The sequence below is a fragment of the Protopterus annectens genome, chromosome 11.part0 (genome assembly GCF_019279795.1).
Source record: "Protopterus annectens isolate FY-2018-M chromosome 11.part0, PAN1.0, whole genome shotgun sequence".
Taxonomy (NCBI): domain Eukaryota; kingdom Metazoa; phylum Chordata; order Ceratodontiformes; family Protopteridae; genus Protopterus; species Protopterus annectens.
This window is the reverse complement of record NC_056745.1, coordinates 1,214,564,161-1,214,588,961: the sequence shown is the minus strand read 5'-3', so window position 1 is coordinate 1,214,588,961 and position 24,801 is coordinate 1,214,564,161. Positions and strand designations below refer to the sequence as shown.

Sequence of the window (24,801 nt, the reverse complement as noted above, 5' to 3'; positions counted from 1 at the left end):
TTAACAAAGCCGAACTGGGTAGGGTCCACCTGGATCTCCTGGAGTACCATATCCTCATTAACAAATCCAGCAAATACTTCATTGTTACAATTCTCATCTATGTCCACAACATTCATGGAAATTACCTTAACATCACTTTAAGGTTAAACATCAAACCAAATACTTCCTTGTTAGGGTATTTCAATGACCTAAGCATTAACTGGCACACTTACACCTCTAAAATGGATATAGTCTGTGTTTTCTGGATTTTGTTACTGCCAATGCACTGCAGCAAACTGTAAAACTGCCAACTAAATGCTGTAATATTGTTCCAACCTAGCTCCTGCATGTCCTCCACCCCACATCTCCTTAACCCTGGTTAAATCTGACTACAAGTCACTTATCTTCTCTGTCAGGTATATTGATACCACTCTACCACCAAATGAGACCCTATTTAGAGTCTTTACCAAGGCAAACCTACCTCAGCTTGTAGAAAACCTATGCAAAATTCCCAACAATCCCCTACAAATGGACCCAGCTTAGAGAGCTACCACATCTATCTGCCTTGGGGTACAATAGAAGGGGGGATGTCATTTTTTTGAATGGCATCTTAGTAGTAAAAATTAGTAACTGTTAATAGTTTACAATTAATGCTATAGTACTTCACTCCTCCAAAAATAAATTTTGTTTTATATTTTTTTATTACAGTCTTTTGTCATCTCTTACTTAGCTAACTACATAAAACCTTCATGGACTAATACCTGTGTGAATTACTGACATAATTAAAACAGTCTTACCACCAGTGATACCTCTAGTAAGGTCTCTGCATCAAGTAGGACTACCATCTCGCTGACATCAGTGTTCCAAGAGAGGCCAATGTCGAGGACATTCAAGCATTGATCCTCAGATATCAAATGTTCTTCTGGGCTGGAAATAGTGCTTTGGGGTTTGATACTTCCATCTTGATCAAAACACATTTTAGATTCTCAGCTCAGTCACAGCCAGAAGTTTCTCTCAATTTTGGTGGCATCACAGCCTTCATTATATGATGACATACTTTAAAGACAATTCCTTTAGAAACTAAAAACAGAGAGCTCTAAAATGAGAAGTAAAAAACAGTATTATCATCAGGCAACTCTCCTATACATAAACATCTGCATTTTTTGTGGCTAGATCTGTAATTCCAGGATAGGATTATTCAGTTTCTTCATGAACCCATCAATGAAGTAGGGCAGGCCCTCAGACTGAATGACTGAGAATAATGATAGATTATTCAGCTTTTTGACTAATCAGTAAATGGTCAGACTACAGAAATAACCTAAATGAGAAAACAGAATAATCCTGACAACACCACTATATATATTCTTTGTTCCGCTCACCCCCAATGCTAGCCAATTATCAACCTCTGTTAAAGAAACAATCCATTCATTTCCCGATTACCAGGGTTGAGGGTTAACTGGAGAGGTTAACATCTAGGCAGCCATCAATGATGATTCTTTTTTTTTTAGCCCTGCACCCCTCCCACCAGCCCACTGACAGTTCATGGGCAGAATGTGAAATGGGCATCAGTGCTGCACCACCCCTCACTTCCACCTACAAGAGGTACAATATGGCTGTTTTCTGACTGTCCAACAGGGAAATCAGCCAATAGAATTGTGCCTCGGAGCATGTGTCCTATCTCCCTCCCACCCCAGGGCATGTCTATTCTTCCTGCCTTCGCCATCAAGTGACCAAACCACTATTCCAACTCAGGTCAGCTAGGCAGTAATCAAGACTCCATTCCTCTATACCACCAGCACAGGCAGCAATGTATAAATCTGTAGTTTTGTTTCACTATAATCATCAAAAAACACAGGTCTGAACTCAGATGGACCTTGACTCATCATACAGCACAACTAGCAGAGAATGGAAGGGCAGGATATGAAAAGCAGGATGCTTCCCCATGTCATAAGCCTGGTGGAGCTTTCCAGGGTAAGGAAGACTGAACAAAAGACCACTGTATTGGCAGAATAACTGAAGGTATAGACTTGGTATGCTGGACCACCAATCATGTACTACATCAGTGGACTGCAATTTTTAAACAAAATCAGGAGACCTTATTAGCACAGTGCATGGCATACTAGTAACAAAGTAATATGCTGGGGGGGGGGTCAGGGTCACAGGTGGAACACAGGGAGTTCTGACACATGGTGAGTACCTGGGTCAGGTAAGCTAGTCTGTTTACCACTGAAAGGGATACAGGTTTAAGGAGCTTCTTCAGTCACCACCATTGGTTACCAGGGTATAATGCTGTACTGCTCACTGCCAGGGATCATTAGGAAGCTGAAAGTTTCATTCACTATTTGCTGGGCTACCTTTCTGCTTCCAACACAAGCTCGGAGGATGCCTTTTCTTTTACCAACTCCGGAGAGTAAGACTTTGTGCATAGTGTACCTATTACATATTTCAAAAGTCATACATGTACTGTATACGAGGGTGAGGCTGTCATCACAAGCAGCAATATATATGTTCAGATGCTGCTTCATGCTTTCTCTGTATAAGAGACATCAAAATCCATTCATCCAACAGAAATGCACCACTAAATATACTGATCTTTCCTAAAGTTATGTTTATGTAGGTAAGAATGCAGCCCTTTAACTTTCCCTGACACAAAGATGCCCCATTTCTGAAGTACATCTTTGTAAAAGGCAATAGATTTTGCCGTGTACAATTACAAACTGTATGAATACTGTTGTTTCAGCTGAAGAGATTCAAACACTGGAAAAGGCACTGGGGGTCGCCTAATGGTTAAGGTGTTTGCTTTACAAATACAAGGTGCAGGGTTTGAGTCTCACAAGGGTTAACTGGCTAGGTTTAAAATGGCTCGCAAGGGCAGTTAGCCTAGTACTAACCTATGAATCAAACAAATCAAGACATTTTATACATATGCAAAGGCTGCATAGGCTGTGGGTGGCTGCACAAAGGAAGCCCGTGACTTCATAAAACATGATGGTAATGCAATGACTAAGGATATTCAGCAAAAAATGAGTTCTGTTGAAAGACTGATATCATTCAGCATTCTTCCTTTTGTTCAGCTATGATCATCTTACTAAATACTCAGTGAAAATAGGAATAAAGGACATACTAAGAGACAAGATTAAATGTTTCATTGCAGTCTTCTGATTTACAGCTTCCTTTCAAATGCATCATAAATATCTGCCAAGTCACAGAGATCTAGTTTCATCAGCTGTGTTCTGAATCACAGATGTTACCGTACTGGAATCTCAAAATGCTAAATATGTATTTATCTTAAACTGATGACAGTTCAGATAATTTATATCAGAAGCAAATGGTCATCTATGCCAGGTATGTTTACAGCTTTAAACCAATTTGCACATCCTTCTATTTTACAAACATTTTAAAATGGGAAGCTTTAGGACTGTAAGCTGCTGCAAATGAAATCTGGAAAAGTACTTTTCCTTTAAATCATCTTAATTCTTTTCTGTGGAATATTGGAAAGGATCAGCCTCCTGCTGTGGATATCGGTTGTTATTCATGTAAGTCGGATCTACTTCTCATAGAATTATATTCTGTTTTTAAAACAAACTATGTAGTTTAAGTATACGCACTGTTTGCATGTATTTTTCTACATTACTTATGATGTTAGAATCCATTGCTGATAAACAATCACAATATTACCTTACTATTGATATGTGTAGAACTAATATGCAGTGGGTGTTCAGTTCCGAAACTGCTTGCTATGTTATGATTTACAGCTCAGTTTATGGCACTGCGATCTCACAAGGGCAGTTTTTAGTGGGTGTGCAGAGTATGATCATACTGAAAAGTAGTCTGCAAAACTGTAGAAAAATAATTTGTTTAAATAAAACACTACAGCTACATGATGTCTTTGTGCGGTGCAAATTATATAGAAAACCTGTAGAATAGTCACAAAATATATATGCATTGCTTATCATAGCCAACTGGCTATTGTTTTGTGGAATCCTGCACCTATGTAACATTACACTTAAACTACCCTTCGTTGTCTTAACATGACTAAAGGTACCCAAGGAATAAAACTGCTCAGATTGACAGCACTGCTTGGGGGCGGCCACAGTGGTGCAGCAGTTAGTGTTGTCACCTTGCAGCAAGAGGTTCTCCAGTTCAATTCTCGGCTGGGTTGCTTTCTGTGCTGAGTCTGCATGTCCACCCTGTGGTCACGTGGGCTTCCTCCGAGTGCTCCGGTTTCCTCCCAAAGACATGCAGTAGGTGGATTGGACACTCTAAATTGGCCCTAGGTGTGTGTGTGTGTGTGTGTGTGTGTGTGTGTGTGTGTGTGTGTGTGTGTGTGTGTGTCCCTTCTGTGGAAGGTTGGGCACCAGGCTGGCAACCAAATACTGTAAAAACTCCACTGCCAATCATGAGCAGACAGATGATCCACTGAGCCAAAAGAAGAAGATTGACAGCACTGCTTACAGAGCTCCACCTTTCTGTTCTACTTTTCAGTCATTTTAGTGGTACTCTAGAATAAGCCAAATCATACAGTCTGCAAATTACATGTCATTCGTATCCGTACAAGCTTTCGCTGGGGTGTGTGTGTGTGTGTGTGTGTGTGTGTGTGTGTGTGTGTGTGTGTGTGTGTGTGTGTGTGTGTGTGTGTGTGTGTGTGTGTGTTTCTGTGTGCATGATGTTTTAAGAATGCAACAGTATGTGTCTGTATGTCTGTCTGTCTCTGCTTGCACACTTCTGTGTTTTTTTTGCTGTGACAAACTAACATGCCATCAAGGACTGTCTCTCTCCTTTACAGCTAATGCATGCCACAATGCAGTCACCACCCCTACAACCCTGAAGAGGATAAAGAGGGTGTCAGAAAATTAACAAATGAAGGATGTGATATTTTTTTTTCTCTCTACTTAAAATAGATCACATCTCCAAATATGTTTATACTTGAGAATAGCTTTTCCCATACAGTCTCACAATCTACCCATGTGAATTTAAAGTTATCAAACTCATCAATATAAAATTAACAGCTGAGAAGTATCAGCCATACCAAAATCGACATGAACTTAATAGATCTGCCAAACTGCCATACTGAAGACTTGTTCTGCAGCTTCTTGTAACCTCCAGCATTCTAGAAAGTAATTAAATCATATTGAACTAGTTTCGTCCTGTAGTTTTGAGTATGAATATCTGAGATTCCTTCTGGAAGCTGTTTGATTCTGAGCAAGTTACTTAATCAGACAGTCCTCCTGGGTCAAAATTTGTATCCAGTGGGACTACTCAGTTAACAATTAAAAAAACTAAAGTATGAACTATGTTAAGTTAAGGCCAGCAAATCATGAAGTCATAATGCAGCAACTGGACAAGACTTTTTGGATGCTTGGCTAGGCTTATAAAGGCTCCAGTGGTCAATAGCCTTGGTATACATATATGAACCTATGAGCAGGAGGTTAATTCTAGATGACTTCCACCAGCTTCCCGATAAGCAGCTGTATATGGATGACTTATTTACCATGACACAACTAAAGAAAAGATGAAAACCATGAACTTAAAACTCTGAAACAAACCATACAACTGTAACTGCAACCAAATAAACTCAGTGACAGAGAAAATTAAAAAAAAAATCCAGTGGTAACAAAAAAAAACACACTGCTTACTTTATAAGAAGCAGATTAGTAAGGAGAAAACATCATGTCCATTTCCTTTTTAAGCAACATAACACTTTTAAATCATTGGAAATGCCCAAGAAATCCTGGTAAGAAAACTACAAAATCCAACAAACATATGCACAGCTTACATTCACTTTTTCCTTAAACTATAAGAAGATAGTGTCACAAAGAGCACAAACCTATGCTCTCAGCCTCAAAGTTCATAGTTTGTGAATGTAACCAGAGAGAAATGGAAATAGAAAAAACAAAAAGCACAAACATTAAATAATTAAACAGAATACAAATGTAAACCATGGTATAATGGACGTAATGCTTAACAAGGGTGTAGAGTATGTTGGAGCTGACTTGTGGCATGACCTCCCTGCTTTATCTAAGGAGTAAATCTCAGCATAACCCACAGCTATGTTATATATCATAGCTATATTAAAAAAAATCATGTAAATAATGCATCTGTTTAACTGAACAAAAATAGTTTAGACAATGGCAAAACTACAAGTCCAATAATTTCTGTCATGTCACTCCTAATATTGTTTATAGTCCTCTGAGAGTTTATATTTAAGCAATACAAGAAAAAAAGAGATATGTGTCATTGTGAATTATATGATGGCATGAGTTATGAAAAGCAAATTCACCAATCACATCTCCTAAGAGAACAAGCAAACCATAAGACTATTATTACATAATGCATGACTTCCGATTTCTAATACACCTGTGCTGCCAATACTAGAAACTTTGTGACAAAGAGACTGGAGAATGCTTTAATTTTCTTTTTCCTTGCTAAAAGGGTTTAAACACACAGAATACTTGTATTCGGTGTGCTCGATTAAATAGGAGAACCGGAAGTACACTTGCCATTAAGTGTTAAGGCAACAGATGCTTGTCTGAATGAAATGTTTGCAAACTGCAAGTTGCACAACCCTCAGCCACCTTTGCCATTATTACCACATATACAGAGAGCTGCAAAGGCGCACAGTTGTAATGACTACACCTACTGAAAAGCAGACAATTATACTGATTAACTATAAACAGCAAATCAAATTTACTGGTTTAAAGTTACCTCACTTAATAGAATTGTGAAGACATCCTAAAAACACACACAGAGCTGACATATCTTCTTAAGGAATAAAAGTTTTCCAACATTTCAAAGTCACAAAAAAGCTCAGGTGTAGTCTGCAGTTTCTACACTAATTTGTAGATATGTTTCTTTTTAGTCCTTACAGAGGTTTGGAGAGACTGTGACTACATTAATAAGCAGTCATGTCTCTATTCATTTATACCCAGGTTTGTAATGTGAAATGCCACTTTACCTTACTAAAGTATTAAAAAATAAAAGTATGAAGTACAATAGTCATCATATAATAGCAGTAAAATATCTTTGTATGAATTATGCTGATGTGATATATTTGCACCACTATGTGTGATCATTAAGAATATCACAGCATAACCTACATTGCTATATTACACACTGGCGTGTGTGTTATAAAATCCAGCACACCAGCTGGTATGACTCAGGTCCCTGGCAAGTACCGGCTAACTGTGAAATTGTATCTGCATAAACCATGGGCAGCCCCTGTGACTGTTAAAGCCACTCCTCCCCTGTTGGTCTGATAGCCATTTGTTAAGGCAAAAAATGGCTGCCGTGATCTTTTCTTCATTAAGTGGCAATTTTGTAAAGAATTCAGAGAAAAGTCTTATAGTGTGTCTGAAATATCCGTAATGCCATTATCACACTATTCACGGACTCTGATCCTTTCTAGACTGCAAATGAGTTTCTACAATTCTCTGATCTTTTTAACTCGCTGCTTAATGAAAAAAAGACAATCTTCTTTAACCCACAATGCAGTAACACAGAAAAAATACAGTTACAGCCTATAAATCACTTCATTGTGTCTGTTTAATAACAAAACAGCACTAAGTGCTTTTTCATTTTTCTTCAGATTATCTCATCATGTTACTGCAAAGAAAACACACACAGATGCACACATGTTGTGCATGTATACTTACTACAAGTGTTACAACTGCTAAAACTGGAAATGATTGATACATACTATTTCAGATACAACTGCTGGGATAGTTTTCCAATCTCCGGTGAGTAGATGAAGCATAGCTTTTGTGATATACTCATTAGAACTCTCTGCTTCCCTTTTCTACACTACTTGGGCTTAGTGACTGACATTCAGTTCATATATGCGCTCAACAGAAGAAGATGGCAATATCCAGAAACATGAATGTTGTTAATTTCTAAAAATGTTGAAAGCTAAATGCACCCTAACCCTTGTATTATACCATTAATACATTCTTAGGGTTTGCTTTAATATATTCACTCCCTTTCTTCACTCAGTCTTTATTCTTGTAACCAAACCCTGGCAGACATGAATATATTAAAGCACAATCAATACCCTAATTATGCATTAATGTTATAATAGCATTTATGCTACAACTATGGAAGGCATAAGGTTTTAATTTTAACCATCAAGGAATAATGATATGTAATAACAGAGGTTATTGCTATTTCATGCCCCATTTTAATAACAGTATTGGCTTTTCCTGTAGATGATCAGTGATGCTACTGCAAAGTATCTTAAGTGCACATATTCTAGCAGTGAGTGGACAGGATTACGGCTATTAAGTTTAGTTTGGATAACTTGTACTTCAGAACATTTTAATAACTGGCTTATATTGCCTTCCTGAATGGTATTATAGAAGTTTAATGCTCAGTGTTATTGCTACATGACACTATGCATGACAGTAGAGAGTAGGTGTACCAAAGCACACTCAGAAGAGTCAGCCAAAGGAAATTGCCTTTATGGGAAGCTATTTGAAAGATTCATAATGGTTAAATTTTTTAAATTAAATTCAGTACTACCGCTTACTTTCTGCTAGTCAAATCAGTCAGAGCTTATGAAAACACAGTTATTCTACTCATATTTTGCATAATTTTGTCATTTTTGTTTTTGAATGTTTTTAAAGTTGTATTTCTAACTGGTGGTATCCAATAATCTTATGACAAATGGGAGCAGTTATGCTATAAGATATGCATACTTCATTTTATTTACCTGTCCAGATTTTTGGCCAGCTGTACCAACTTTTCAGAAGACTTTGTCCAGACTTTCGATGTCTGCAGATTAAGAGGCACAATAAGTACTGCTAAAAGAAATGGACAATAAACTAAGTAAATATATTTAATTACAATAATTCTGCAAATAATCCTTTTTATTGATTTGTGTGTTTACAGAGCTATAAAGCCAAGGTCATTCTTCCTAAATAAGCCACGGTTATGTGATAGGAGATATGACTAGCATTAGCAAGCAAAAATCAGGCAGCAGCATCCATCAGATGCTGTAACATTATAGCTTTCTATTGAATATGTCTTTCCACTGTGATACCCTGCTGTATTTTAATACTCACTATTTATTATTATCCAAAGTATTCTCCAAATCCAAATACACATACACACCCATGCAAAGTGAGTAAATACACATGCTCAGAAATACACAAAGACACACACACATACACACACACTGTTGCATACATGTACCAATATACAGGCCAAGAAATATAACGTCATGTGTATATGTGCAACTGCTGTTCTCAGTGAGTACGCCCCTACCCAAACACACTGGTCGCCATGCAGTAAACAGACTTCTACACCTTCCTCACTTACCCTCATAGTTCTATCATTTTTGTACTGAGTGTCAGTCATATTCCCAGACTGATTTTCTTCATACAGTTAAGACTTGTTTCAGTGTTCACATATTATTAAACAAATGAGCAAAACCTGTGCAAAGTTTCCTTATCACTAACCATACAAGCGCTACTGAACACAGTTCTTCTTTCAGTTGTGAAAAATAAGAAATTCATCTGTTTCTGACCTTCTTCTGTGGTTTTTGAAGATCACAGCTAAGGTTTTTAAAACACAAAGGCCAAAACACATGAACCATTTTGAATCTTGAACATGCCTGCCCTGATGCTTCTGTTCCTCCTTTTCTCCAGGCCCAGCATGTGCAAGGCTTTTAGTCCTTTATAACTCATCTCTTCCTTCCCTCATATCATCTTCATCATTCTCCAAGGAATTGCTTCCACCTGTCTGACATTCTTATTTAGATACAATTTCCACGAGACTCATGACAGAATAGAACATCTGAAATATCATCTCTCTCTCTCTCTCTCTCTCTGTGACTCTTTCCCTTGCTTAGATCTTGGCTGTGTGCTCCATCATCCTGTTATCCCTAATCACTTCCCACAAATTCTACACGGACTGGTTTGGTTTCCAAGAAACAAGCACTGCCACACCATTCTTCTCACCTATCTTTCCTAATAGCATGTCCCAAACCAAATACCTGCTCCTAGGTTTTCTCCATAAGTCTCAGCTGTCACTTCTTACATTGTTTTATTACTTTGCTTATTACCAGTATAGTTGACTGCCAGCTTCACAAATATCTGCTAAATTCCCCACTTAATGTCATCTGTAAGTTTGGTCATCTTACTGTATAAGGTATAATGACACTGGATTTAGTCACTGTGGCATCCTATCAATACCTTATAGGGGTTCCAGAAGTTCATTACCACAGCAATACTTTGGTTCTTCCTAACCATACATTTCCCATTATCTTTTTTTCCACATCCCACTTTACAGCCTTTTTTGAAGGCACCTATATGGCAGGAAATTAAGGCATTACTAAACTTCAGTGCCAGCATGATTCAATCAGAATACTGAATCAGATTAGAATGGCACAAGAAACCTTTTTAATAATACCCTTCACAAACGATATCAGACTGTCACGTTGCTGCTCACTTGGGGCCATTCTGTAGATACCTTTATGCACTCACTCTGATTTCAAGGGCTTGTGGAACATCAGTGTTAGTTTATTGAGTAATTCCACCAGCATTTCCCAAATCATTGCAAGTATTTTGTATCCTTTTCTTACACTCAGTTTCCTTCAAGCCCCTAGGTCATCTGGCACCTCTCATTTCTTGATTCCCCGTTCCATAATGATGCTGTCCTCCTTGCAACTCAGCCCTTCCAACCTGAAATTCCTCAATTTTCTCTGATTTGTAAGAAAACATAGCTAACCATTAAGTGCCTCACTTCACACTTAACAGTCTTAATGATATGTAAATCAACATACAAAAGGGCATGTTCAAGGTTTTAATTTGTCTTATTAAAATATACCTGACTAATCCCTTATTTCTTCTGTGACTTGCATCTCTTATTTTTTACTACATTATCTTTTATAACTTAATCTTTCTTTATGTTATGCTTTATTTTATTTTGTGCACATTAATTGAATTGGACCATATGGACCAATTTTCAGCTGTAACCTTGTTATAAAAATAATAAAAATTAAAACTATCCCTGAGAGTAAATACACATTAGGTTTACTTAGACACATCACACCACAGAACTGAGTAATGCCATTAAATTCTAACAAACATATGATCCAAAGAATAAATTGCATTTTGCTCCATTACATGACAGTTTTATTGCCCTTTCTCAGTCACACTCCTTTCTCACTCATTACGCCGTCTTTTCTTGGTCTTCCACATGTATCCGTTTTACTATAGTGGTCTTCTTAACCACAGTTATAAAACAACATGTTCGTGTTTCCACTTTTTTCATAGGTTCATAGGTTCATACTAGGCTATCTGCCCTAGGGCATTTATAAGTCTAGCCAGAGTGTGTTTGGCTTTCACCACTCATTTTAAATTAATTTTGCTATGCCCTTTTTCAAGGTTAGTATACTGTGCCTCTGTCTAACAGTGACACAGAAGTGATACCTGGGGTAAACCTACAATCTCCCATCCACTCATCAAGATTCCTCTTGAAGAGAGTCAATGAGGGACTCTGCCTAACCTGGACTGGGATTGTATTCCAGAGTGAAGGGAGCCTCTGGGTTATGAATCTGTCCCTCCAGCATGTCCTATTTATTTCAGTGCTGAGGTTCAAGTCTCTCGAGCGCGTGGCTCGATGGGATTTGGATTTTCTGAGGTGCAGCATGTCCATTAATTCCAGGTTGGACATGGCTTTATACGTCAGGCACAGATCACCACTGAGCAGGCGGTATGCCACTGAGTAGAGCTGGAGTTTCTTTAATCGGGCAGCATATGGCATCTGTTTGAGCCCTTTGATCCTCTTGGTGAGGTACTTTTGGGGTCTTTCCAGTTGCTGCAGGTGTCTGGTAAGGTACATCCCAAAAGGGGTATTGTACTCAATTATGGGCCTGATGAGGGATGAGTAAAGAGGCACGATGACCTCCCCTGATCTAGATGTGAATCCCTTCATAATTAGGTGGGCTATATAAAATGTTTTTCTAACCACTTTGGCCATGTGGTTGTCAAATGAGAGATTGCTATCAACTTGGGTCCCCAGGTCCCTAATTACTTCTTCTGTACTTAATGGGTTACCACCTATGTGGTAATTTGTGGGCACTTTGTTTTTGCCAAAGGGGTTGACTATACACTTTCTGACGTTTAGCTTGAGGCCATGGCTCTGGCACCAGTTGTCTGTTTCTATGAGGCCCCTCGCCATACTAAACTTTATTTTTTAACTTTAACAGAACTTTCACCCTCTGCCATGAAAAATATTGGTTTTCAACTGTCTTCTACTGCCTTAGTCTCATATATGCCTCACTTTTACCTTAAAGCCTTCCAAACCTCCATTATGAACTACAGAGGCATCTCTTCTTTCATTCCTGCTGCATCTTATACTCTAAAAAACTGATATCAATTAAACCCGATGCATGACTAAAAAAATATTAAGTTTAATGCTTTCATTATATGAATAAATGGCAACTTCAGAACAGATCACTACACAGAACAGCTAGATTAAGCAACTCATTGCAGCATATGCTCTAATACGCCAACTGCGCAAATACTAAAGCATTAAATAGGAAGTGCAATATAAAAAGTGTGTTAAACTGTTAATGAATTTTAGATGCCTTTAAATAAAAAAAAATACTTTCTATAAAAACAGAATTATTAATACCCAGGAATTCAGTGGCATTTACCCTGACCTGCTGCTCAGCTTCCCATTTATTCTAATAATTCTTTCTAAGCTCCACCTATTAAACTGATCTCAAAATACTATCTATAACAAAAAAGAAAACTTACAGAAAGGACAGATTAAAGAATGTCTAAAGAAGTAATTTTCTGTTTTTACCCCTTTAAATTGCATTAAAGAATTCATATATTCTTTGGTTTAAACATGTAATGTTCTTACCAATGCAAAAAGCATTACAGAACTGGCAAGTAGCTAAATAAACAATCCCTGTAGAAACACAAGTGTATCTTTTTTTTGGAATGTTATATTTATCAAAACTATCAATCAAAATGAATGTTCTAATGCTGCTATATCTACATTATTTGTAGAAACCACAAGCACATGTTCCAGTTGGTTTCTGTGTCATATATAAAAATGAAAATCTAGAATTCCTCTGAAATATTCTTTATATTAGTACTCACTTCATATATAAAATGTGGACCATTACTGCTGAAACAAGGTTCACGTATCCTCTCAGTAGATTCTAGTTATGACTAAGGACTTGTTTAACAGCTAATCTATCCACACTGTAAAACAAAATTGAAACCTGACTTTTATTAAATAGACACTACACTGTCAATGAAATTACTCTTGAGTGTTAAAAATGTATCTTAAAATTGGGCTAAATCTGTCTTTACAATATAAAATAACATTGTCACTAATTTGTTTTACCCAGTTTTTCTTGTAACCTAAATCAATGATTAATTTAGATCCAAAATCAACCTCTAAAAAGATACCATTCATTATCATAGGTTCATAGGTGTGTACTAGGCTAATGGCCCTGGGACCTTTACAAGCCTAGCCCATAAAAGTGCCCAAGCATTGTGCAGCCCATTGTTAGTTCCCAGTGCCTCTATCAAGAACAGCCACTGGAGTGATCCCCGGGGTGAACTTTCTATTTCCCATCCACTCCTCAAGATTTCTCTTGAAGAGGGACAGCGAGATGCTCTGCTTGACATGTATGGGAAGTCTATTCCACAGCATGGGCAGTCTCTGGGTGAAGAACCTGTCCCTCCAGCATGTTCTGTTGATTGTGGCAATGAGGTTGAGGTCTCTGGAGTGTGTGGTGCGGAGGGATTGGGATTTCTTTAGATGTAGCATTCCTAACAGAGCTGGGTCAGACATTGCTTTGTAAGTCAAGCAGAGATCGTCTCTTAGTAGACGATATGAGACAGAGAATAGCTGGAGTCTTTTGAATCTGTCCATGTAGGACATGTGTTTAATGCCTAGGTTCCTTTTCGTGAGGCACTTTTGTGGCCTCTCCAGCTGTTGCATGTCTCTAGTGAGGTACATGCCAAATGGGGCATTATACTCAATGATTGGTCTAATGAGGGAAGAGTAGAGAGAGACGACGACCTCTTTCTTTCTGGATACAAAACCCTTGGTAATGAGATGTGCCACATATAAGGACTTTCTGACCACAGTGGCAATGTGGTGGCCGAAGGTAAGGTTGCTGTCAACCTGCACCCCCAGATCTCTTATAATGCCTTCAGTGTTCAGTGGGCTCCCATCGATGTGGTAATTAGTGGGAACTGAGTTTTTACCAAAGGGGTTGACGACACATTTTTTGGCATTAAGCTTAAGGCCATGGTTTTGACACCAGTCATTGGTCTCAGTGAGGCCTTTCTGTAGGCTGTCTGCAACACTTGGGGAGTTAATAATGGCTCCCAGCTTGCAGTCATCTGTGAACTTGGTCAGCCAGAGCCCCTTTGTGTTGGCCTGGACTTCTGAGAAGTAGATGCGAAACCGGAGAGGACCCAGGACCAATCACTCGTGTCTGGTTTTGCAGTCTGACTTGGAGTTTACTACTGTCACACTGTGTATTCTATCTGTGAGCCAATTTGCAACCCACCTAGTGATATACGGGGTTGATGCCTAGTTTGGTGAGTTTATCAATAATTCCTGAGTGAGGAATGGTATCAAAGGCCTTGGCCAGATCGAGGTAGGCTGTATGCACTGCCTTACCTTCCTCCACAGCCCTGGTGACTGACTCAAAGAAGTAACGGTTGCCCATGTTAGTAATAACCAGGTCAAGGATGTTGCTTTCTCTAGTGGGGCTCAGAATGAGCTGGTCCAGGGCATTGGAACTGATGAATTTCATGAAGCATTGTCCAATGTATTGGTGCTTATCATTAACCTTGACACCCTCAATAATCGCTCTTTGACAATGTTGCTTTTAATGAACATAAGATGATTACTGGTACACTGAAGGACTCAACAAAAGTTGGTTTCCTGTAAATCTGTGAAACAAACTGTGAATCAAGTGGCTTACTGCACCCATGACCATTTCTCTAACTTGCCAGTAATAATGCTTGTTAAAAAAATATAGTGGTAAGAATGATCTCTAGAGGTATGTATATTACCTCTAACACTGCATCATCAAATAATTTTGCATATAATAGATAAATCACAAAATATACTGTGACCCTTACATTAGGGAATAACAATCTAGGTATTAATTATATCTGCTGTGTGAAAGACAATTTTGACTTTGAATGGGACATGCATTAAATGTTCTGATACATGCAAGGACATTTCAAAAATGGAATAACTTCACCTAAAGCTTTTTTACAATATTATCTACAAAACAGCAAAGAGTTCTGCTTTGGACTCTCTAGCAGAAATTATAGGCCAAAACAGAGATTATCTAAGCTTTTATTGGTTAGAAAACAAAGTAGAAAATATTGGGTGGGCAACTCTGAGGAAAAACTGTAAACACCACTTGAAATATGACTGTTTCAAAGCAATTTCTATACTACCTCATCAATATTTTCATAACCAGTTAGAATTTCTTCATATGTAGATACAGTCCAGGTATCTCGCTGTGGTCTTCTTCACCTTAATCATTGGAAGTGATCTCCAGTACCTCCTCCTCATTATTTGTCACAAGGCTTTCACCTCTGGAAACCTGTCACATTCTAGTAATTTATTTGCTGACATAATTGAAAGCTCTTTAAAATTGGCTGTCATAGTGTCCACTTGTTAGCTTTCTCTCACCACTATTACCAGCACTGTATCTTTTCTCTGAATTTAGCTCTACACAGCTGCATGACTGACAGCCCCTCCCAAAGTGGCTATTCCAAGTTGCATTTTAGACATCCTATCCATTAGGTAATACCTAGTGAAGTACATTAGCATCCCCACTTGGCTACTTTATTTATTGGCCCAACAGCCTCTCCTACAGAGTCAATGATCACAGCTAATATCTAAAATAGACTCTGCAAGAATTTATCAGATAACGCTTAATGTTTTGAAATTTCCCTCTGCTACATCCACCACCCTCTATATTATTATCCACCTCCATATCCTGAAATCCAAGCCCCTTCTCCAAAATGTGTGTGGTGTGTGTGCATGTGTGTGCGCGCGCGTGTGTGTGTGTGTGTGTGTGTGTGTGTGTGTGTGTGTGTGTATATATATATATATATATATATATATATATATATATATATATATAAGGATCTACTTTAAAACAGCAAATTACCATAACGTCGACTTGCAGAACAGTGAGATGAAAACCACAAAACCTTACATTACCGTACGTTCACATCATCCCAAGTTTTCACTGCGTAAGTAATCAACTGACCAACAGGAAATAAAAAACAAACCAAAGCAAATAAAGCCCCCCAAGTAGGGGGCTTTGTTCCCCACAACCCCCTAGCTAAACATACCAACTCCAAGATCACACTACATTGGAGAAAAAGACAAAGTTCACTATCTTGACCAATTGCCTCCTTTCACGATGAAAACTTACAGTGATGTCAACATTCTGTAATGTAAAATTTTGTGGTGTGTGTTTCACTTTTCTGAAAGTCAACATTATGGTAATTTGCTGTTTTAAAGGGGATGTATGTATGTGTATATATATATATATATATATATATATATATATATATATATATGGTTTCACTTCAGAATCCTGAAATATCACAATCCTGAACTTCATAATCCGGAAGCCTAAAATCCTGAAAATTCAAAATCCTAAAAACTCAAAATCCTGAATCCCAAAATACTGAAAATATACAGGACACAAAGAATGACAATATTCCAGTACAAGGAATCACAGAAACACATACAAGACAAAGGACAGCACTTTTCACCAACTATAGGCAGGGTGGCAAGTCCCGCTGCAATACCCACACCCCCTACTAATTAAATATATCAATTCCAAGATTGCACTCCACAGAATAAAATGGCAAACATACCATCACGTTTCATGACTGCCTGTTGTAACCTTAGTAATGTTCCCTTTTAAGTTGCTATACTATAGCATAACTAATGATAGTGTAGTGAAGTGCAGTCGTGGAGTTGATATATTTAAGTAGCAGGGGGTGTGGGGGTGCAGCCCCCCATGTGGGGGGTGCAGGGCAGCTTTCCCCCCCTGCTTATATTTGGTGGAATGTCATATGGTTTGTATTGTCTATAGTTAGTATATGTATCCTGTGTGTTTTCAGTATTTTGGGATTCAGAATTTTGAATTTTCAAGATTTTGGGCTTCCGGATTATGAAGTTCAGAATTGTGATATTTCAGGATTCTGAAGTGAAACTATATATATGTGTATATATATATATATATATATATATATATATATATATATATATATATATATATAAATGCTATGTTAGGTTGGTTGAAATTTTAAATTGTTGAATCTCATATGATTGGGACCATATAATCGACAATTTAAACTATCAAAAAACAGCTATGAAGAAGAAATAGTATTTTAGTAGGAGGGGTAAGCCCTCCTGCACCCCCACATCCACTTCTAATTATATATACAAACTTTGAGATCATACTACAGTGGGGAAAAGGACACATTCCTGGATCCCCACTGTGCCATGATCTCTATTAACTTGGTTTCTTTCCTGTAGTTGCTTTTCAAGGTTTTACATTGGTGATCATATTGTCTTGACCATATGAAGTTTGACAATGTAAAAACTTGACAAAATAATATAGGCCAATATATATCTATAGAGACAGAGAGAGAGAGAGACATATAATCCCAGCTTCTGTACCCCTGGAATCTCTGTCCTCCACTCTTTCTATCAAACAATCATTTTCTGTCCTGATTTAAACAACTTCATATCCATATCCTGTTCTTTCTTAGCAACTTGAAATGCAGTACTGACTCACACAATACTGTGTCTCACCGGCCCGTGTTCATAAGTTCATAGGTAAGTACTAGGCTAAATGCCCTTGCAGGTCATTTTAAGCCTAGCCAATTTTACTTTTTGTGCTCAAAAAAAAAAAAAAAAAAAACTATCCCATTTAGTTAAAGACTGGCATTACCTATCCCATGGTTAATTATATACTGCCCCTAATGAGAATAACTAGGATCATACCATAGATAATTTAGAGGGCCCATGCATGGGTAAAGCATTTAGGAGCTGTCTCTGTCCATTAGTACTATGGAGGTCAGTCCTGGGGTAAATTTTCTGTTTCCCATCCATAGATCTAAGTTGCACTTGATTATAGACAGGGATAAACTTTGTTTCATGTGGATGGGGAGTGTGTTCCATATTAGCTGTATCATCTGCAAAATGTACCTGTCCCTCCAAACCATTTTGTTGATGTTACAGAAGAGGTTTAGATCTCTAGACTGAGAATTTTTGATGCCATTTGATTTGCTGATGTGTAGTAAATCCATCAGTAATTCATCGGAGGATGCCTTGCATACCAGGCACAGGTCACCTCTTAGCAGTCTGTAGGATACCAAGTATGGGGCCAGGGCTTTGAGTCGGTTCATATAGGAAACGTTGTTTAGACCTTGTATCCTTTTAGTAAGGTACATCTGTGGGCATTCCAGTTGTTGTATGTGCCTGGATAGATACATAGCAAAGGAGGCATTATATTCAATGATTTGCCTAATGAGAGCTGAGTAAAGGGGTATAATGACAGCCTACATCTAGACACAATCCCTTCATTGGGTCTATATTATTTTCTCAAAATAAGTCTCCATCAAATGACTGTTCATCAATCACTACCCATCGAACAGCCATTCAGTGAACATTACAATCATTGAATTTCTTTCCTAGGGAAAGAAACTACTTGGCCACCAGAGCAACTGTAATATGAACTACATAATCAGAGTTGGGGGGCTTTGCCCCCATACCCCCGATGCTGGCCATCTACTTACTTTCACAGGGAAAACTTTGACATAGTGACATTACTGAATGTAGCATTCAATGTAGTCTTGTTAATGAATAAGGATTTAATGGAGATATCTTTCAAGGAAATAATATAGACCCCCCCTTTGTTTATAAGTTAAGCAATATAGAAGGACTTTTTAACAACAATGGACACATGTTGATCAAAAGTTGCGTCACTGTCCACATAATTTCCCAAATCCTGAACAACTGGGTCAACTCTTATGGGCATATTGTCAATGTGGTAGTTCCCTGAGGTAGATGATTTTGCAAAGGATACAGTAATGCATTTCTGATACCAGTTATTTACTTAGGACAAACCTTCCTGCAGGATGGCTAAGTCATTTGGGAATAAATGACTGCTCCTAGCTAGCTTGCAGTCATCTGCAAACGTAGTCAGCCAGAGCCCTTTGGTACTGGCTTTTACTTCAGAAACGTAGTTGCTAAACAGGCATTCAGGAACAGGTGCTTCTGTGACTGCAGCTACATCTGTCTTACCAGTACAGCCAGCAGCAGTACAACTTTATTCCTAGGATTCCTACATTCAGCACCACGCCCATCCAATCATTCATACTCCTGTCTCCCTTCTGTCATTTGGTCCTCTTAAATTTGTCTCTCTTCCCCTCCTTTCTTAATAGGGGAATGAAGAGGCCCAACAATACAGGAAGATTCCCAATACAGAAATCCCCTCCTTCCCACTTCATATCTACTTTAATTCATTTGTTTCTGTATCTTGCTGTTTATGTCCCTTTGAGTATTAATATTTGCATCATTCATGCATCCAATTCTTTTTGCAATGGAAATTATTTGTGTAGGTGCCCCTTCATTAGTGCCTATTATTCACTGCTTGATTCTGATATTACATGTCTCTCTGCTCACCCCTTCCTCTATGAAGTAGCATCAGGGATAAATTGAACTATACAAATGCCATGGATGTCCCTGCCTGTTGACAATTGTCTTTCTATTCTGCTATACCACCTTAAACCATCTTTACCATTTTTTCTGCAAAGGAAGTTGCTTTCACTGAATCTTAATTTTTCATACAGTGCCTTCTGCCATCTCATCTAATTTCCTTGATTCCTGAGTTATCAAAGTGATGACCCCAATGACTCTCTTTTGAAATGTCAGGATTTGTGATGCCAAGTCTTGAAAAAACAGAAACAAAAAGACTAAAAATACAGGAAAAGTGTGAAAATCAAATATCCTTCTTCTCCTTTCAACCTGCGTTTTACAGACCACATATATACCTCTCAACCACTGAGAACTTCCCTGTATTTGTGCATGCTCCACTGTTCAATTTGACATGAGACAGATCCTATTTCTTTTCTTTCATTGGCTCAATTTAAGACCCAATGAGAGAGAGAGAGAGACATCTGGAGTGTCTCATAGTCAAAACGAGCCAGTATTGGAGATGTTTGCTAGGACTGCACTGTTTTTTTTTTTTTTGAATGAAAATTATATCACATAGTGCTGCAGAGAAAATGCTTCTGCCTGTCAGCTATCCTTGATCTGAAGAACATCCCTTGACAGTGGCTCATATATTCACTTTGTATGGTAAAGCGCTGATTACTATAGACAGTTAATAATGCTTGTGACTAAGAGCTTCATAATTTTTCAGAAAATGCATGTTGTTGCAGAACTTGGTCTATTAGTCAAGTAAATTAGTGTAATAGTAAAAAAAAATTGCCTTTTGGACCTTTACCTCCCTATTTGTGCAATGAAGGTGATATGTGAGTCAAATTGTTATAGATTGTAGTGATTAAATAATAACAGACATGAGTTTCAGGCTTCATAACCTTCAGAAAATGTTTGCTAGCACAAAACCTGTTACCCTAGCAACTTTGTAAGTAAATATTAAAAAAAACCTGTTCCCGAGTTTGCGTCACTATCTGAAATTCTTGACCACAGATGTATGGAGGATGCACTGTGTTTTTCTGAAAGTAGTTTGATTAAGTATATTTCTAGGTCATTATTTGTGCATTTTTGCATTCATTTGATCTGAAGTAGACGTAAGATGTACAGTCATAAAAATGGCTGTAATTGCTGATTGTGTGTGTGTGTGTGTGTGTGTGTGTGTGTGTGTGTGTGTGTGTGTGTGTGTGTGTGTGTTTGTGCAGAGGGCATACTATCAACTGTCCCCAATTTTGCCTCATATTGTGGTCTGATCCTCATAAGACATGTGTTTTCTTGGCAAACTGTTGTTGACTGCAGCCATCAAATAATGATAGATGTGCATTTTTAGCGTCATTGTTTCAGAAAATGTTTGCTAATGCAAAATCATTACTCTAGCAACTTTGGCTGTAATTGATTTTGTGTGTGTGTGTGTGTGTGTGTGTGTGTGTGTGTGTGTGTGTGTGTGTGTGTGTGTGTGTGTGTGTGTGTGTGTGCATGTGAGTGTGCAATATACAATATATATTATGCAAAACAGGGAAGAGCAGTAGAGGGAAAATTTTGGTTCATAGGTTCATAGGTTCATAGGTTGGTACTAGGCTATCAGCCCTAGGGCCTATACAACCCTAGCCATAACAATTCCCTGGCTATTTCTTCCCACATTATTTACTTTCCTGGACCCCTGTCTAGCAGGGCGACTGACGTGATCCCTGGGGTGAATTTCCTTTCTCCCATCCAATTGTCAAGGTTCCTCTTGAAGAGGTCCAAAGAGGCACTCTGCTTGACATGTATGGGCAATCTATTCCAGAGTCTGGGGAGTCTCTGGGTCAGGAACCTATCCCTCCAGCATGTTTTGTTTATTGTGATGACAAGGTTTAGATCCCTGGTGCGTGTAGCTCTGAGGGATTGGGATTTCTTTAAGTGTAGCATGTCCAACAGCTCTGGGTTTGACATGGCCTTGTATGTTAAGCAGAGATCGCCTCTGAGTAGACGATATGCGACAGAGTATAGCTGGAGTTTTTTAAGGCGGTCAGTGTAGGGCATCTGCTTTAGGCCTGTGATTCTTTTAGTGAGTTATTTCTGAGGCCTTTCCAGTTGTTGCAGATGTCTTGAGAGGTACATACCAAATGGGGCATTGTATTCTATAATGGGTCTATTGAGGGATGAGTACAGTGGGACAATGACCTCCTTCTTTCTGGATGAAAAGCCCTTCGTGATGAGGTGTGCCACATAGAAGGATTTCCTGACTGTTGTGGCGATGTGGTTATCGAAGGTGAGACCACTGGCCACCTGTGTCCCTAAGTCTCTTATCACACTTTCTGTGTTTAGTGTACTGCCACCTATATGGTAATTCATGGATACATGTTTTTTCCCAAAGGGGATAACAATACATTTCTTGGCATTGAGCTTGAGCCCATGGCTCTGGCACCAAGCATCTGTTTCTGTAAGGCCCTTTTGTAGAGTATCCACATAATTTGGGGATTCAATAATGGCTCCCAGTTTGCAGTCATCTGCAAACTTTGTTAGCCAGAGTCCCTTAGTGTTGACCTGTACTTCAGAGAAGTAGATGCCCAACAAGAGCGGCCCCAGGATGGCCAGATGGGAAAAAAGTTTTGGAATGCTGCTCTACCTAGACCTTTTTACTGTATGGAACTAAAATTAGCAAAATCTTTTTTTTTTTTTTTTTTTTCAGGAAAAGGGAGGAGTCACATTACAAATGGCCCAGATAGGCTAGAATTGTTTTAGGCTGTGTGGCTTTTCTAGAAATACTTGAAGTTTAGATTCAGTTCTAGTCTAAGGTGTCTTCTGTGTTTTTATTTATCCCCAAAATAAATGTGTGTCTAGTTATGGCTCCTTTAGTTAAGCAACAGTTCAGAGAGGAGCAAAAACAAATCACTGGATTTTAACACTAATGTAGGAGTCTAACTTGGAGAAAATAGATTTTCATAAATTCCAAAACACCAATTGATTTGGTTCCTGTGATTTTCTATCATATTCACAGGTGTTCCAAATGTACTTTTTCATGATCTGGTTAACAATACATCCAGTTACCTCACTTTCCAAGATTTACATCAGTTATTTTTCTTAAGTGTGTTTCACTTTATAGAACCGGGTGTGACTGCATTCCATTCATTTACTTTAATAGCAGTAATCAAGTGATAACATACCAACACTGGCCATGGATTTCTAACATGCTCTTAAAGTCAAATCCATGACAATTTGTTTGTGTCTTTCGGCTTTTCCTGGTTAGGGGTCGCCACAGCGAAACTCCAGTCCACTAATGACTGGCAGTAGATTTTTACATAATGGCTTGCCAGGCCTAATGCACAACCTTCAATGAAGGAACACCGATTCACGCATGTCGCTACACAGAAGACGCTCTAACTGAGAATCGAACGGGCAACGTCTAACTGTGAGGCGACAAAATCCATGACAATAAAATCAGAAAATGGAAATAAAGCCTCTGAGCTGAAGTTGTTACATGCTGCATGCTTACATTCAGCCACAAGCTGCCTGTTACAAATCTAAACGGGAATGAAGGGTTGAGCAATGTGGGTCTCTGCATGGACGAAGGGAATCCTTTGCAAAAACATTGATTTGTGGTTATTTAAAAAAAAAAAAATTCTGTTTCCAAGAGCTGAAATTCTGGGAACTGTGCACTAGATTGCCATCATCAACAATCCTGTTTCCCACTTTTACATGGGGCTGGGAGGTCATGTCAGTATTAATCAATAAGACCAGATCACTTAGAGCTAATTGATAAATAAATTAAACTATAAGAAACAATGCAATATATGGGGAGAGAGTTCTGCCCTAAAATGTCAAATTGCATGAAGTTTCATGATTACTTGTTTGCACTCTAAATTCTGGTAAAACTGGAAAATCAATGTCCCAGATATTTCGCAACTGCAAGCAATGACCAAGAAGGGGTCTAGTTTGAGATGTAGTTTCCACCACAAAGAAGAAAATTAAGACTTTGTCTGTGGTTGTGAAACAGTAATGAAATAGATGGCTAGGAAACCTCTGTTTAAAATAAAATATTCAAAGGCAGGCCATGCCAAGGTTCAAAGATGCTACTTGTCTGGCAGTTGGCTAAAGGATTAAGGAGATGTTAGCAAGATGCTTCTTGTAGTCCAGTGGTATAAGGTTTGATTCCCTCAGCCACCATTGTCTAACTGTGTGAGTCTGAGCAAGTCATTTAACCAGACTGCTCCTGGGATGAGTCTGCAAAAGCTCCATGCAGATCAGTGCTCAACCCCAGAATACAAATAAAATAAAATGCTACTTTATGCATGAGGAACTAATTCAAAATTAACCTCAAAAGGTATAGTTCTAACCGTGCTGAAAACCTTCAGCAAAAATGTTTCCAAGACATATAATCTCTCAAAAGTACTTGTAACCTGAGATTTCTTTAATAAACACTTTGAGCACATTATTACAATTACATACGCTTGCATATTTTTTTATTACAAAATGAAAAAAGAGGATTAATTAAGTTGTATGTTTACATGCTGTTCTTGGCAGACAGTTATTAAAATAAATCTAATAAAACAAAAATGAAGAAAACAATGTTTGTTTTACTATTATTATTATTATTAGTAGCAGTAGTAGTAGTAGTATTACTGTTATATAAAATGATGCAAGTGGATGCTTATCACATGTTGCTTCTGAGTGACAGGTGCTAAGAATATTCAGATAGCTGGCATGAATCCAGTTGCAAAGGCGGAACTAAATAATTGCTAGCAGTGCTTGTCATGGTATTTATGGGTAAGTCTGCTGCTGGATGCCTGAGATGTCTGGTGTGAGGAGTGAACACAGCTGCCATCACACCTCAAATATCCTTAATGTAAGGCACCAGAACAGAGGGTATATTTCACAACCAGAATCAAACAAGCTGATATGTAACAAACTTGCACCTAGGTACCCCGAAACACTCCCTAATGTCACTCCACCACAGAAACACCATATGTCAATCACAAACATTCTTTGAATCTTTAATTGCTTTTGAGCCAACTATCTCCTCAGGAAAACAGCATCAGATATTCAGAAGTCCCCATATGAGAAAATGCTTCTTTACATTACATCCACAATCCCTCCCCC

The 24,801-nt window shown here is 38.3% G+C and overlaps 1 protein-coding gene across 2 annotated transcripts in view; it reads left to right on the top strand.

Moving 5' to 3' along the window:
- The window catches only part of LOC122815793 (C-C chemokine receptor type 6-like), a 438,699-nt gene that overhangs the window by 360,301 nt on the left and 53,597 nt on the right, over positions 1-24,801 (top strand). Inside the window, exon 1 of one of the 2 annotated variants that reach the window (XM_044088579.1) lies at positions 3,422-3,515. The exons of the other annotated variant lie outside the window; for it this stretch is intronic. The gene's annotated coding sequence lies outside the window, so the exon portion shown is untranslated. Of the gene's footprint in view, positions 1-3,421; positions 3,516-24,801 lie in introns of those variants that run through there. 2 annotated transcript variants of the gene reach the window in all.